This window comes from Hemitrygon akajei, unplaced genomic scaffold (assembly GCF_048418815.1).
Source record: "Hemitrygon akajei unplaced genomic scaffold, sHemAka1.3 Scf000058, whole genome shotgun sequence".
Classification (NCBI taxonomy): Eukaryota; Metazoa; Chordata; class Chondrichthyes; order Myliobatiformes; family Dasyatidae; genus Hemitrygon; species Hemitrygon akajei.
The window spans coordinates 1,654,967-1,671,170 of NW_027331944.1; positions in this window are offsets into that span (position 1 = coordinate 1,654,967).

The following is a 16,204-nucleotide window of genomic DNA, read 5'->3' on the forward strand; positions in this document are numbered from 1 at the left end:
ATTGGAGCGTAGAAGGTTGAGGGGGGATTTGATCGAGTTATTTATAATTTTGAGAGGGATAGATAGAGTTGACGTGAATAGGCTGTTTCCATTGAGAGTAGGGGAGATTCAAATGAGAGGACATGATTTGAGAGTTAGGGGGCAAAAGTTTAAGGGAAACACGAGGTGGTATTTCTTTACACAGAGAGTGATAGCTGTGTGGAATGAGCTTCCTGTAGAAGTAGCAGAGGCCAGTTCAGTTGTGTCATTTAAGGTAAAATTAGATAGGTATATGGACAGGAAAGGAGTGGAGGGTTATCGGCTGAGTGCGGGTAGGTGGGACTAGGTGAGATTAAGCGTTTGGCACGGACTAGAAGGGCCGGAATGGCCTGTTTCCGTGCTGTGATTGTCATATGGTTATATGGTTATTTTAATGCTAGGAGCATTGTAAGGAAGGTGGATGAGCTGAAAGCGTGGATTGATACCTGGAATTATGATGTTGTAGCTATTAGTGAAACATGGTTGCAGGAAGGGTGTGATTGGCAACTAAATATTCCTGGATTTAGTTGCTTCAGGTGTGATAGAGTAGGAGGGGCCAGAGGAGGAGGTGTTGCATTGCTTGTCCGAGAAAATCTTATGGCGGTGCTTTGGAAGGATAGATGAGAGAGCTCCTCTAGGGAGGCTATTTGGGTGGAATTGAGGAATGGGAAAGGTGTAGTAACACTGATAGGAGTGTATTGTAGGCCACCTAATGGGGAGCATGAGTTGGAAGAGCAAATGTGTAAGGAGATAGCAGATATTTGTAGTAAACACAAAGTGGTGATTGTGAGAGATTTTAATTTTCCACACATAGATTGGGAAGCTCATTCTGTAAAAGGGCTGGATGGTTTAGAATTTGTGAAATGTGTGCAGGATAGGTTTTTGCAACAATACATAGAAGTACCGACTAGAGATGGGGCAGTGTTGGATCTCCTGTTAGGGAATGCGATAGGTCAGCTGACAGATGTATGTATTGGGGAGCACTTCGGGTACAGTGATCACAATAGCATTAGCTTCAATATAATTATTGAGAAGGACAGGATTGGACCTAGAGTTGAGATTTTTGATTGGAGAAAGGCTGACTTTGAGGAGATGCGAAAGGATTTAGAAGGAGTGGATTGGGACAATTTGTTTTATGGGAAGGATGTAATAGAGAAATGGAGGTCATTTAAGGGTGAAATTATGAGGGTACAGAATCTTTATTTTCCTGTTAAGTTGAAAGGAAAGGTTAAAGGTTTGAAAGCGCCATGGTTTTCAAGGGATATTAGAAACTTGGTTCGGAAAAAGAGGGATGTCTACAATAGATATAGGCAGCATGGAGTAAAGGAATTGCTCGAGGAATATAAAGAATGTAAAAGGAATCTTAAGAAAGAGATTAGAAAAGCTAAAAGAAGATACGAGTTTGGTTTGGCAAATAAGGTGGAAGTAAATCCGAAAGGTTTCTACAGTTATATTAAAAGCAAGAGGATAGTGAGGGATAAAATTGGTCCCTTAGAGAATCAGAGTGGTCAGCTATGTGTGGAGCCGAGGGAGATGGGAGAGATTTTGAATGATTTCTTCTCTTCGGTATTCACTAAGGAGAAGGATATTGAATTGTGTAAGGTGTGGGAAACAAGGAAGGAAGTTATGGAACCTATGACAATTAAAGACGTGGAAGTACTGGACCTTTTAATAAATGTAAAAGTGGATAAATCTCCGGATCCTGAAAGGATATTCCCCAGGACCTTGCGGGAAGTTTGTGTAGAGATAGTAGGAGCTCTGACGGAGATCTTTCAGATGCCATTAGAAACGGGGATTGTGCTGGAGGATTGGCGTATTGCTCATGTGGTTCCATTGTTTAAATGGGTTCTAGAAGTAAGCCTAGCAATTATAGACCTGTCAGTTTGACATCAGTGGTGGGTAAATTAATGGAACGTATTCTTAGAGATAGTATTTATAATTATCTGGATAGACAGGATCTGATTAGGAGTAGCCAGCATGGATTTGTGCGTGGAAGGTCATGTTTGACAAACCTTATTGAATTTTTTGAAAAAGTTACAAGGAATGTTGACGAGGGTAAAGCAGTGGATGTAGTCTATATGAACTTCAGCAAGGCCTTTGACAAAGTTCCACATGGAAGGTTAGTTAAGAAGGTTCAGTCGTTAGGTATTAATGCTGGAGTAATAAAATGGATTCAACAGTGGCTAGATGGGAGATGCCAGAGAGCAGTGGTGTATAATTGTTTATAGGGATGGAGGCCGGTGACTAGCGGGGTGCCTCAGGGATCTGTTTTGGGCCCAGTGTTGTTTGTAATATACATAAATGATCTGGATGATGGGGTGGTAAATTGGATTAGTATGTATGCTGATGATACTAAGGTAGGAGGTGTTGTGGATAATGAGGTGGGTTTTCAAAGCTTGCGGGGAGATTTATGCCGGTTAGAAGAATGGGCTGAACGTTGGCAGATGGAGTTTAACGCTGAGAAGTGTGAGGTTCTACATTTTGGCAGGAATAATCCAAATAGAACATACAGGGTAAATGGTAGGGCATTGAGGAATGCAGTGGAACAGAGAGATCCAGGAATAACAGTGCATAGTTCCCTGAAGGTGGAGTCTCATGTAGATAGGGTGGTGAAGAAGGCTTTTGGAATGCTGGCCTTTATAAATCAGAGCATTGAGTACAGAAGTTAGGATGTAATGTTAAAATTGTACAAGGCATTGGTAAGGCCAAATTTGGAATATTGTGTACAGTTCTGGTCACCGAATTATAGGAAAGATATCAATAAATTAGAGAGAGTGCAGAGACGATTTACTAGGATGTTACCTGAGTTTCAGCACTTAAGTTACAGAGAAAGGTTGAACAAGTTAGGTCTCTATTCATTGGAGCGTAGAAGGTTGAGGGGGGATTTGATCGAGTTATTTATAATTTTGAGAGGGATAGATAGAGTTGACGTGAATAGGCTGTTTCCATTGAGAGTAGGGGAGATTCAAATGAGAGGACATGATTTGAGAGTTAGGGGGCAAAAGTTTAAGGGAAACACGAGGTGGTATTTCTTTACACAGAGAGTGATAGCTGTGTGGAATGAGCTTCCTGTAGAAGTAGCAGAGGCCAGTTCAGTTGTGTCATTTAAGGTAAAATTAGATAGGTATATGGACAGGAAAGGAGTGGAGGGTTATCGGCTGAGTGCGGGTAGGTGGGACTAGGTGAGATTAAGCGTTTGGCACGGACTAGAAGGGCCGGAATGGCCTGTTTCCGTGCTGTGATTGTCATATGGTTATATGGTTATTTTAATGCTAGGAGCATTGTAAGAAAGGTGGATGAGCTGAAAGCGTGGATTGATACCTGGAATTATGATGTTGTAGCTATTAGTGAAACATGGTTGCAGGAAGGGTGTGATTGGCAACTAAATATTCCTGGATTTAGTTGCTTTAGGTGTGATAGAGTAGGAGGGGCCAGAGGAGGAGGGGCCGCATTGCTTGTCCGAGAAAATCTTATGGCGGTGCTTTGGAAGGATATTCTCCCATTCTCCTGCCTTCGCCCAGTGAACTTTGCTGACCAGACCAGTCAAGAAGGTACCAACCTCTGTTTTAAATATACCCAATGACCTGGTCTCCGCAGCTGTCACTGCCAATGAATTCTATAGATTCACTACTCCTTGGCTAAATAATCTGCTCATCTCTGCTCTAAATGGACGTCCCTCTAATCTGAGGCTGTTCCGTCTGGTTCTAGACTCCCCCACTTAGAAACATCATCTCCACGTCCTCTCAATGCCTTTCGATATTCCACAGGTTACAATTAGATTCCCCCTCATTTTTCCACACTCCGGCCAGTACAGGTGCATCCAGGAACCATTCCCATCAAAATCTGGTTTAATATCACTGGTTCTGTTCGTTTTTTGACAACGCCATCACATATTTTCTCTGATCATGGGATCAAAATATGCAAGTGCGGGCTCGCTAGTGTTTGTTCTTATATTCTGATCCTCTCGAAATGAATGCTAGCATTGTATTTGCCTTTCCTAACACCGACTCAAACTGCGAGGAATCCTGCACCAGGTCTCCAGAGACTCTTTACAACTCCGATTTCTGAATTTTCTCCCAGATTCAAAAATAGTCTACGTCTTCATTATTTCTGCTAAAGTATATGGCCACGTACCTCACTATACTACATTCCAATTGCCACTGATGTGTCCATTTTTTCATCAGTCCATGTGGGACACCCGGTCAAAGGTCCTCGGGAAGTCCAAGTAAACAACTTGCACTGACTCTCCATTGTCGACCCAGCATGCTGTTCTCTCAAAAAATTCCAACAGATCTCTCAGGCAAGATTCCCTTCCATGGATGTTGGCCTTTTTCTGATCATGAGCGTCCAAATGCCCGGAAACCTTATCCTCAATTATCAACTGCTGACATCTTCCCAAACGCTGATCAGACTAACTAGCCTATAGTTTAAAATGATCAGTCCTCCGGAACCATTCCAAAATCTAGTGATTGTTGAGCGATCATTACTAATGTCTCCACAATCTCTTCAGCCTCCTCTTTCAGAAGCAATCGGGTGAGTTGATCTGGACGCATCTATCTTCAGAACTTTCAGCTTACCAAGCGCCTTCTCCGCAATAATTGCAAATACACTCACTTCTGCCACCGGACATTCTCAAATATCTGGCACGTTCTAGTGTTTTTACAGTGAGGACTGACGCAAAATGCCGACCAATATCTTCCGGCATTTCCTTGTCCCCTGACAGTACCTCTCCACCGTCATTTTCCGGTGGTCCAATATCCACTCTCCTCTCTTTCAATCTTCATATATCAGACGGACGTTTTGGTAAGCTATTTTACATCATTCTCTAGCCCTGCTAACTATTTCATATTTTCTCTATTTACGGTTTTTTAATTGCCTTCTGTTGATTTGTAAAAACATCCCAGTCCTCCAGCTTTCTACTATATTTTGTAATACTCTGTGCCCTCTCCTTTGCTTTTGTGCTGCTTTGACTACCTCGTCAGCCACGGTTGATCATCTTCCCTTTAGAATAATTCTTCATCAATGTGATTGTTTGTCCTCCGAGAAACTTCAGCAATTCCTGCTCTGCCATTGTCCCTGTTAGTGTCATTTTCGAATTTATTTTTGCCCAGCACCTCTCTCATGTCGAGGTAATTCCTTTATTCTACTGTAGCACTGATAACTCTAACTTTACTTTCTCCCTTTCAACCTGCTGGCTGAGTTCTGCTATTTTATGATCACTGCCTCTTAAGGGTTTATTTAGCTGAAGCTCCCTAATCAAATCTGGTTCAATACACAACACAGAATCCAGATCCGCCTTTCCTATAGTGGGCTCAACCATAGGCTTCTCTCAAAAGCCATCTCATAGGCATTCTATAAATTCCCTCACTTGGGATTCCGCACCGACCTGATTTTCCAAGGCTACCTGGATATTGAAACTCCCCGTGACAATTTTAGCATTGACTTTTTTCCATGCCTCTTCTCTCCCCCTTTATAATTTGTAGCCCACATCCTGACTACTGTTAACATGCCTGTATATAGTTTCCATCAGGGTCATTTTACCTACGCAGTTTCTTAACATCAACATCGTCTAATCCGACATCACCTCTTTCGCAGGACTTTTCATTTTTAATGACAGCAGCTTCGACCCAACACTTTCACCTACCTGTGTATCCTTTCGATTCCATATTTATCCTTGGATTTAAGCACCCAACTATAAACTTTTGTCAGCCACGATTCAGTGATGCCCGCCATCCATTTGTTTTTGCTCTCTCTCTCCCCTCTCTTCCGTTCTTGTTGTCACATCTTGTTGATGTAATGCTGCACATTGACAGATCGAGGAAATTAATCACATTGCATCTACTGCAGGGTGTCAGGAAATCCTTATTCTTACACACTATTGATTTAGAATTTCCTTCAGTTACTGTTTCTCTGTTAATGACTGAACGCAGAGATGATCAGGCAACAGCCCAGTGACTGCATCTGTTCCGAAGCTACTGGTGCCATGAACAGATACTTTCCTGCGCATTCTCCATGTCTGTCTGTCTGCTCCACAATAAATTCATTGTTTTCTTTTGTAGAAAGTCACTGAACTGACAGAGAAGGGAAACCGGGCAGAGAGTTCCAGACTCTTCCTCAGTTTGGTGAATGGCAAAGGCTCCCGGGCCCGGAGGGCGATGTGGGAATCCTTTCTGATGTGGAGGACTGAGTTACCGAAGTTGGACAGAATACTGAGGGAAATACAGGAACTCGGTATGTTAAAACCATGCACTGAACACAAAGGCACATTAAGATAAACATTTTAGTTATTTTAATTATTTTAGCTCTGTTTCAATGGATGTTTTTTTAATATTTAAACAGGTCCTGATCCACAGGAATACATGAACATCGGCCAAGGTTTATCTGAATTACACACTCAGCTGATAGGTGAGTGATCAATGCACAGTTCAAACCACATCTCAAGTGTTAGTCTGTGACTTGGCAAAACCTGGGAACCAAAATTCGCCATTAATCATTCGCTGATCTCTGGATTCAAGTCACAATTCAACGAATCTCTCTTTGCAGCCTGACTATTCTACAATATATTTTTCTATTAATCCAGCTGTTGGTTCTGCTGAAGCCTTCACTCCAGGTCCTAACGCTCTGGGAATCCCAACACACCCCAGGCAGGCTCCTGATACACTGTATGACCCAGTCCAGGTGACTTTTCTATCTTCAGACCTTTCATCTTCCAAGCCCCTTTTCCTTTGTAATAGCACTACACGCAATTCTGTTTGCTGATGTTCTTTACCTTTTGGAATTCTGCCAATGACTTGCACAGAGTTTGTCTGGCATTTCCTTTTCACCCGTTACTGCAACTACAACAGCAGTTTCTAGTGGTCCGATATCGACCCTCTCCCTTTTTTCACTTTTTATATATCCGGGAAAGAAAAAAAATACTTTGGTATCCTTTCTTATATTATTGACCATTTCCTTGCATTTCCTGCACATTCATGTATAACTAGGAGCATCTATAACATAGTTGCCTCCGACATGACCCTAGTCACTAGACTCTAGACACTAGAATACTACAGCACAGTACAGGCTCTTCGGTCCTGAATGTTGTTCCGACCCATGTATTCCTTTAAAAAGAGTACTAAACCCACACTACCCCGTGACCCTCTATTGTTCTTTCATCCATGTGCCTGTCCAAGAGGTTCTTAAATACCCTTAATGTTTTAGCCTCCACCACCATCCCTGGCAAGTTGTTCCAGGCACCCACAACCCTTTGTAAAATACTTACCCCTGATGTCTCCCCTAAACTTCCCTCCCTTAACTTTGTACATATGTCCTCTAGTGTTTGTTATCGGTGCCCCGGGAAACAGGTACTAGCAATCCACCCTATCTATGCCTCTCATAATTTTTTAGACCTCTATCAAGTGCCCTCTCATCCCTCTACGCTCCAAAGAGAAAAGTCCCAGCTCTGCTAACCTTGCTTCACATGACTTGTTCTCCAAACCAGGCAACATCCTGGTAAATCTCCTCTGCACCCTCTCCATAGCTTCCACATCCTTCCTATAATGAGGTGACCAGAATTGAACACAATACTCCAAGTGCGGTCTCACCAGAGATTTGTAGATTTGCAACTTGGCCTCTCTACTCTTGAACTCAATCCCCCTATTAATGAAGCCTAGCATCCCATAGGAGTTCTTAACTATCCTATCAACCCGTGCAGCGACCTTAAGGGATGTATGTATTTGAACCCAAAGGTCCCTCTGTTCATTCACACTCTTAAGTAACCAACGATTAAACTTGTACTCAGCATTCTGGTTTGTCCTTCCAAAATGCATCACCTCACACTTATCCGGATTGAACCCCATCTGCCACTTTTCTGCCCAAATCTGCACCCTGTCTACATCCTCTTGTAACCTTCGACAACCTACAGCTCCATCCACAACTCCTCCAATCTTCATGTCATCCACAAATTTACTCACCCATTCTTCCACCTTTACATCCAGGTCATTTATAAAAATCACAAATAGCAGGGGTCCCAGGACACATCCCTGCGGCACTCCACTAGTCACCGACCTCCAGGCAGAATACTTTCCTTCCACTACTACCCTCTGCTTTCTTCCTGTAAGCCAATTATTTATCCAAACAGCCAAGGTTCCACTTATCCCGTGCCTCATGATTTTCTGGATGAGTCTCTCGTGAGGGACCTTGTCAAATGCCTTGCTAAAATTCATGTATACCACATATTCCACCGTATCTTCATCAATTGCTTTTTGTTACCTCTTCAAAAAACTCAATTAGCCTCGTGAGGCACGACCTTCCCTTCACAAAGCCATGTTGCCCCAGACAGTAAATTCCAGGCAGCCACAACTCTGTTAAAAAACTACCCACAATTGCTGTAAATTTACCCCATCTCACCTTAACCAAATGCCCTCTGGTATTAGACACCAGTCATATGTAAAAAAAAAACAGAATACAGGCTGATGACCCAAACTCTTATCTCTCAAACGTGTACACCTCAGTCAGATCTCTATTCTAACTCCAGAATAAACAAACCAAGTTTATCAAACCTCTATTTGTAGCACATGCCACCGAACCCAGGCAACATCCTGATGAATCTGTTCTGCACCCTCTCCATTCCTTCCAAGAGCTGGACAATCAGAAGTGAACACAATACTCCAGATGCTCCCTTAAACCATAAGACCTAGTAGCAGAATTAAGCCATTCGGCTCAGTGAATTTGCTCTTCAATTCCTCTCTACCTCATTATCCCAGTAAACGTCGACGCTCTTCCTAATCAGGAACACATCGACCTGCATTTTAAATATATCCAATGAAGTGTCTTCCTCAGCCGTCTATGACAATAATTTCACAGATTCACCACCCGCCAGCCAAGACATTTCTCCCAGTTTGTGTCCCCGGCAGCCAGGACAATTCCCCACAGTTCTCAAGCATGTTAATATTCTGTATGAGCCTCCCATGTGGGACCTTGTCAAACACTCTAGCAATATACAAGTAGACAATATCCATGTGTGACTGCATCCATCACCTTTGTCACCTCCTGGAGGAACTCAATCAAGCTGGCGAGACACAAACCCGACCCAAAGCCTTGCTACTGAACCCCAAACCACCTCATACATCCTCTCTGTTATACTCCCATGGGGCAGAACATATAAAAGGCTGAAGGTATGTACCACCAGCCTCAACGACAGCTTTATTCTGCATTTATAAAACTACTAAATGGTCACCTACGAAGTTATTATTGGCTCTTAATAATAATAAGACTATTTTAAATCTAAAATTATAGCATCGTACATCTTGTAACTAATAACAACTCAGATAACAACTTAGATAACCACAATATACTCACAGAAGAGCAGACAGAATACCGTTCGGGTTTGAACAACAGATAACAGATTATGTAATTCTATTTCAAACGCTGTGGAAAGCAGAAAACTTTCAGTGTTATATTGTCAATCAAAAAAAAACCCATCTGATTCTGTTCCTCGTGTGTTTAAAAGAAGTTCCAAATATTTATAAAATTCATACAATACTTGTGAAATTTCTACAACTGATGAAGCATTCGCGTAAAATAATCGTCCTATTAACAACCACAGAGGAACAACGACCATTATCAAAATAAATGGAGGGATTTTCCAGAGCGACTCACTAAGCCCACTGTGGTTTTGTCTAGCTTTAAGCCCACTCATAATTTACTGAAGCAGATAAAAATCAGGTATCTAATCAGAAGAAATATGAATTATACCTTGACACACCTATACATTGAGGATTTGATATTATTTGCTCTTGCATCAGTAAAGCTGAAACAAATAATTCAAATATTGGAACTAATTTCCAAATATATAAGTATGAACTTTAGACTAGGAAAGTACAGAACATGATTAAACATAAAGAAAGGTGCAATAGAGCCGGTAGAATATCAAACAGAGCATCGGGATGCAATGCAACAGAATTTGAAACGTATATTTAGGATATCAATAAGCAAACAAATTAGATAATAGTGTGATAAAGGAAAACCTTCCAACAAAATTTACTTCAAGGCTGAAGAAAATCTGAATTTACTGCAAGGCTGAACAAACTTTGAATTTACATCAAGGATCAAGAAAATCTGCCAAACAGAGCTGAACAGTAAAAATATAACGAAGGTAGTAAACACTCACTGTGCCCATATTGATATATAATTTTGGTAAAATATCCTGGTCTGAAACAGATCTGGAAAATATACAAAACAATAAGAACTTAAATAGCAATTTCTGGAAAACCCCACGTGCACTGGAGCGCACTTGGATTGATATGAACGAGGACAGTATGAGGATGATGAATAACAGATCTAAAAAAATGAGACAACAGCCAGATAAAAATTTTCAGGATCAGGGTTAATATCATGGACACATGTCGTGAAAATTGTTTTTCTGCGCCAGCAGCACGATTACAGTAAAGTGTGTGCAGTGAGTCTGTATTTATGTATTCAATTGTGGAAGTAGAATTGTATCAGCGTGAATTAATCAGTCTGATGGCCTGGTGGAAGAAGCTGTCACGGAGCCTGTTGGTCCTGGCTTTTACGCTGCGGTACCATTTCCCGGATGGTAGCAGCTGGAACAGTTTGTGCTTGGTGAGACTTGGGTCCAGAATGATCCTTCGGGATCTTTTTACCCCCTATCTCTGAAATGACCTGAGTAGTAGGAAGTACACACCTACAGATGCACTGGGCTGTCCGCACCACTCTCTGCAGAGTCCTGCGATTGAGAGAAGTACAGTTCCCATACCAGGCAGTGATGCAGCTAGTCAGGATGCACAAAATCGTGCCCCTATAGAAAATCGTTAGCATTTAGGGGCCCATCCCAAACGTCCTCAACCATCTCAACCATCTGTTTTTCTGTTTTTCTTTTTTTTTGTTCAGACTAGAGAATATGCCAGGCAGGATGTCGGACTGCTCCTCTTGCAGGATGTGGGAAGTCAGGGAGACATCCGGTGTCCCTGACAACGATACCTGCAAGAAGTGCATCCAGCTGCAGCTCCTAAAAGACCGCATTAGGGAACTGGAGCAGGAGCAGGATGACCTCCGGATCATTCGGGAGACTGAGCAGATTATAGATAGTAGCTTCCGGGAGGTAGTTACACCTAAGAAACAGGGCACAGGTAATTGGGTTACCGTCAGGCGAGCGAAGGGGAAAGGGCAGTTAATGCAGGGTTTTTCTGTGGCCATTCCCCTCCAAAATAGGTATACCAATTTGGATACTGTTGCGGGGGCAGGGGAGGGCGGAGGATGGCTTACCTGGGACAAGCTGCGGCAGCCAGATCTCTGGCACTGAGGAAGAGGAGAGCGGTAGTGATAGGGGACTCCATAGTCAGTGGTACAGACAGGAGATACTGTGGTCGTGACAGAGACTCCTGGATGGTTTGTTGCCTCCCGGGTGCCATGGTCAGGGATGTCTCTGATCGCCTGCACAGCATTCTGAGGTGGGAGGATGATCAGCCAGATGTCGTGGTACACATCTGTACCAATGACATAGGTAGAAAGAGTCAGGGTGTCCTGAAGAGTGAGTACAGAGAGCTTAGTAGGAAGTTGAAAAACAGGACACAGAGGGTAGTAATCTCCGGATTGCTGCCTGTGCCACGTGCCAGTGAGGGTAAGAGTGCGATGCTCTGGCAGATGAACACCTGGCTGAGAAACTGGTGTAGGGGGCAGGGTTTCAGATTTCTAGATCATCGGGACCTCTGCAGGGGCATGTGGGACCTGTACAAGAGAGACGGGTTACACCTGAACTACAAGGGCACCAATATACTTGCAGGGATGTTTGCTAGTGTTATTGGGGAGGGTATAAACTAGATGGGAACCAGAGTGCCAGAGTAGATAGTGGAACGGGGGTAAAAATAAATGATGTTGGTAATTCATGCAAAGTCACAAATAGCAAGGTTGTGTGTGGTGGTAATAATCTTCTGAGGTGTGTATATTTAAAAGCGTGGAGTATTGTGGGAAAGGCAGGCGAGCTGAGGGCCTGGATTGACACATGGAATTACGACATCATAGCCATTACTGAAACTTGGCTACAGGAGGGGCAGGACTGGCAGCTCAGTGTTCCAGGGTTCCGATGTTTCCGACGTGATAGAGACAGAGGGATGAAGGGTGGGTGGTGGCTTTGCTAGTCAGGGAAAATATTACAGCAGTGCTTCGGCAGGACAGATTAGATGGCTTGTCTACTGAGGCCATATGGGTGGAGCTGAGAAACAGGAAGGTATGACCACATTAATAGGGTTGTATTATGGACTACCCAATAGTCAGCGAGAATTGGAGGAGCAAATCTGCAAAGAGATAACAGACAACTGCAGGAGACAGAAATTTGTGATTGTAGAGGATTTTAATTTTCCACACATTGATAGGGACTCCGATACTTTTAAACGTCTAGATGGATTAGAGTTTGTAAAATGTGTTCAGGAAAGTTTTCTAAATCAATATATAGATGTACCAACTAGGGAGGATGCAATATTAGATCTCCTATTAGGAAATGAGTTAGGGCAGGTGACGGAAGTGTGTGTAGGGGAACACTTACGTTCCAGTGATCATAACGTCATTAGTTTCAACTTGATCATGGATAAAGATAGATCTGGTCCTCGGGTTCTAAACCTGAAAAGGGCCAAATTTGAAGAAATGAGAAGGGATCTAAAAATCGTAGATTGGGACAGGTTGTTCTCTGGCAAGGATGTGATTGGTAGGTGGGAGACCTTCAAAGGAGAAATACAGAGAGTAAAGGAGGGACCTTAGGACACAGCTACTAAATTGGATTAGATATTGGCTCAATGGAAGAAGCCAGAGAGTGTTAGTGGAGGATTGCTACTCTGAGTGGAGGCCTGTGACTAGTAATGTGCCACGGGGATCAGTGCTGGGTCCATTGTTATTTGTCATCTATCTCAATGATCTGGATGAGAATGTGGCAAATTGGATCAGCAAATTTGCTGATGATACAAAGATTGGAGGTGTAGTGGACAGTGAGGAAGGTTTTCAAAGCTTGCAGAGGGATTTGGACCAGTTGGAGGAATGGGCTGAAAAATGGCAGATAGAGTTTAATGCGGACAAGTGTGAGGTATTGCACTTCGGAAGGTCAAACCAAGTTAGAACATACAAGGTAAATGGAAGGACTCTGAGGAGGGCAGTAGAACAGAAGGATCTGGGAGTATAGATACATAATTCCCTAAAAGTGGCTTCACAAGTAGATAGGGTCGTAAAGAGAGCTTTTGGTACATTGGCCTTTATAAATCAAAGTACTGAGTATAAGAGTTGGAATGTAATGGTGAGGTTGTATAAGACATTGGTGAGACCGAATTTGGAGTATTGTATACAGTTTTGGTCACCTAATTACAGGAAGGATATTAATAAGGTTGAAAGAGTGCAGAGAAGGTTTACAAAGATGTTGCCGGGACTTGAGAAACTGCGTTACAGGGTAAGTTTGAATAGGTTAGGACTTTATCCCCTTGCGTATAGGAGAATGAGAGGTGATTTGATAGAGGTGTATAAAATTATGATGGGTATAGATAGAGGGAATACAAGCAGACGTTTTCCACTGAGGCTAAGGGGAGAAAAGAAATCAGAGATCATGGGTTAAGGGTGAAGGGGTAAAAGTTTAAAGGGAACATTCGGGGGGGGGGCTTCTTCACACAGAGAGTGGTGGGAGTGTGGAATGAGCTGCCAGATCAAGTGGTGAATGCGGGATGACTTTGACATTTAAGAAAAACTTGGACAGGTGTATGGATGAGAGGTGTATGGAGGGATATGGTCCAGGTGCAGGTCAGTGGGACTAAGCAGAAAAATGGTTCGGCACTGCCAAGAAGGGCCGAAAGGCCTGTTTCAGTGCTGTAATGTTCTATGGTTCTATCTGAGGTGAAAGAGGTGCTGTTGTGCCTTTTATCACCACACAATTGATGTGTACAGACCACGTGAGGTCCTCAGTGATGTGAATGCCGAGGAAATTAAAGCTGTTCACTCTCTCAACCCCAGATCCATTGATGTCAATAGGGGTTAGCCCGTCTCCATTCCTCTTGTCTTTGCGACATTGCATCCAGCTCCTTTGTTTTTGCGACATTGAGGGAGAAGTTGTTTTCTTGTCACCACTGTGTCAGGGTGGTGACTTCTTCTGTGTCGGCTGCCTCGTTATTATTTGAGATTTGGCCAATAAATATAGTATCCTCAGCAAATTTAATCAGCAGATTGGAGCTGTGGGTGGCGACACAGTCATGCGCATACAGAGAGTAAAGGAGGGAGCTTAGGACACAGCCCTGAGGGGCTCCTGTGTTGAGGGTCAGAGGGGCAGAGGTGAGGGAGCCCACTCTTACCACTTGCTGGTGATCGGACAGGAAATCCAGGACCCAGCTGCACAAGGCAGGGTGAAGGCCGAGGTCTCTGAGCTTCTTGTCAAGCCTGGAGGGAATGATGGTATTGAATGCTGAACTGTAGTCTAATAACATCATTCTCACATAAGCATCCCTCTTCTCCAGATGTTTAAGGACGGTGTGCAGAGCAGTGGCTATTGTGTCATCTGTTGATCGGTTGTGTCGGTAGGTGAATTGTAGGGGGTCCAGTGTGGGTGGTAACAAGCTGCAGATGCAGTCCTTGACCAGTCTCTCAAAGCATTTGCTTATTATTGAGGTGAGTGCGACAGGACGCCAGACGTTCAGGCATGTTGCCTTAGTTGTTTTAGGTACAGGGACAATGGTGGATGATTTGAAGCAGGAGGGAACTCTACATTGGGAGAGGGTGAGATTAAAAATATCCGTAAATACACCTGCCAGTTGTGCCGCGCGCATCCTGAGTACCCGCCCTGGGACGCCGTCCGGTCCCGCAGGCTTGCGACTGTCCACTCGTTGGAAACATCTGCGAACTTCAGCCTCAGAGATGACCAATGTGCAGGTCGCTTTGTCGGCTCTCCTCGGGTCTCAGTGTTGGCGATATCGAACCGAGCGTAAAGAGACTTAGATCCTCTGGGAGACAGGCAGCGATGTTGGCAGCACCACTGCACTTAGCTCTGAAGTCTGCATTGGGGTGCAGAACTTGCCATAAGCTGTGTGTGTTGTTGGTGGAGAGCTGTGCCTGAATACGATCTCTGTATTGTCGTTTCGCTGCCTGGATGACTTTGCACAGATCGGAGCTGAATTTCTTGAGCTCCTGCTGATCACCGGCAATGTAAGCAGTCGGTCACACGGCAAGTGCTTGATGCAAACTGTTGATGCAAATTTTGTGGTTTGATTTCTGAAGGAAATCATCTCCCCTCTGTGACAATAACACACAACTGGGGGATGTTGTTATTACACAGCTGTGATAATAACAGCCAGGAACTCTCTTTGCAGCCGGAAAGGTTTACACAGCAGCACCAGGTACTCCAGATCTGGGGAACAAAAGGATTTGAGGGCATGGACATTCCGGGGTTCCACCAAGCATTAATGATCATGAACATACCATAAATCCTGTTCTCTTCCCAAATAGGTGTGTGTGTGTGTGTGTGTGTGTGTGTGTGTGTGTGTGTGTGTGTGTGTGTGTGTGTGTGTGTGTGTGTGTGTGTGTGAGGGGGGTGGTACTGGATGACGACACGATTGTTGGTGACGGTAGGGGCCAATTCTGGATCTGTGGACTCGGGAGCAGTTGGGACAGAGGGACAGCTGGGACGCAGGCGCTTGGGTAGTTGGATCCTTCTTGCATCCCCTCTTCTTTTCAGCAGTCGCTCTTCTGGGTTCCTCAGAATTCCTCGCTTTTCCGTGGATCAGCGACTGCCACTCGTTGACCTCCATATTTACCTGAGAGAGCCTCTGCTTAATTTGGTCCCTGTACCTCCTGCGCGGGGCACCACGATCTCTCTTGCCCTGAGAGAGTTCTCCGTAGAGTACTGCCTTCGGTAACCTGGAGTTATCCATGCGAGACATGTGGCCTGTCAGACGGTGGATCTGGCTGAGCAGCGAAGTGGCTTCAGGGCCTGGAAGTTGAACATATATAGCTGTGCATGTCTGTGTGATTATATGAAATATTAAACAAAATAAGTAGTCCAGAAATAGAAATTTAAAAAGAGATTAATGAGGCAGTATCGATGGGTTCAATGTCCATTCGGAAACTGCATGGCAGAGGAGAAGTTGCTCCTGAATCGTTGAGTCAATCCAGAAACAATCCAACACTTTACAACATCCTGCAGTAATTTAACTGAATCTCATGACTT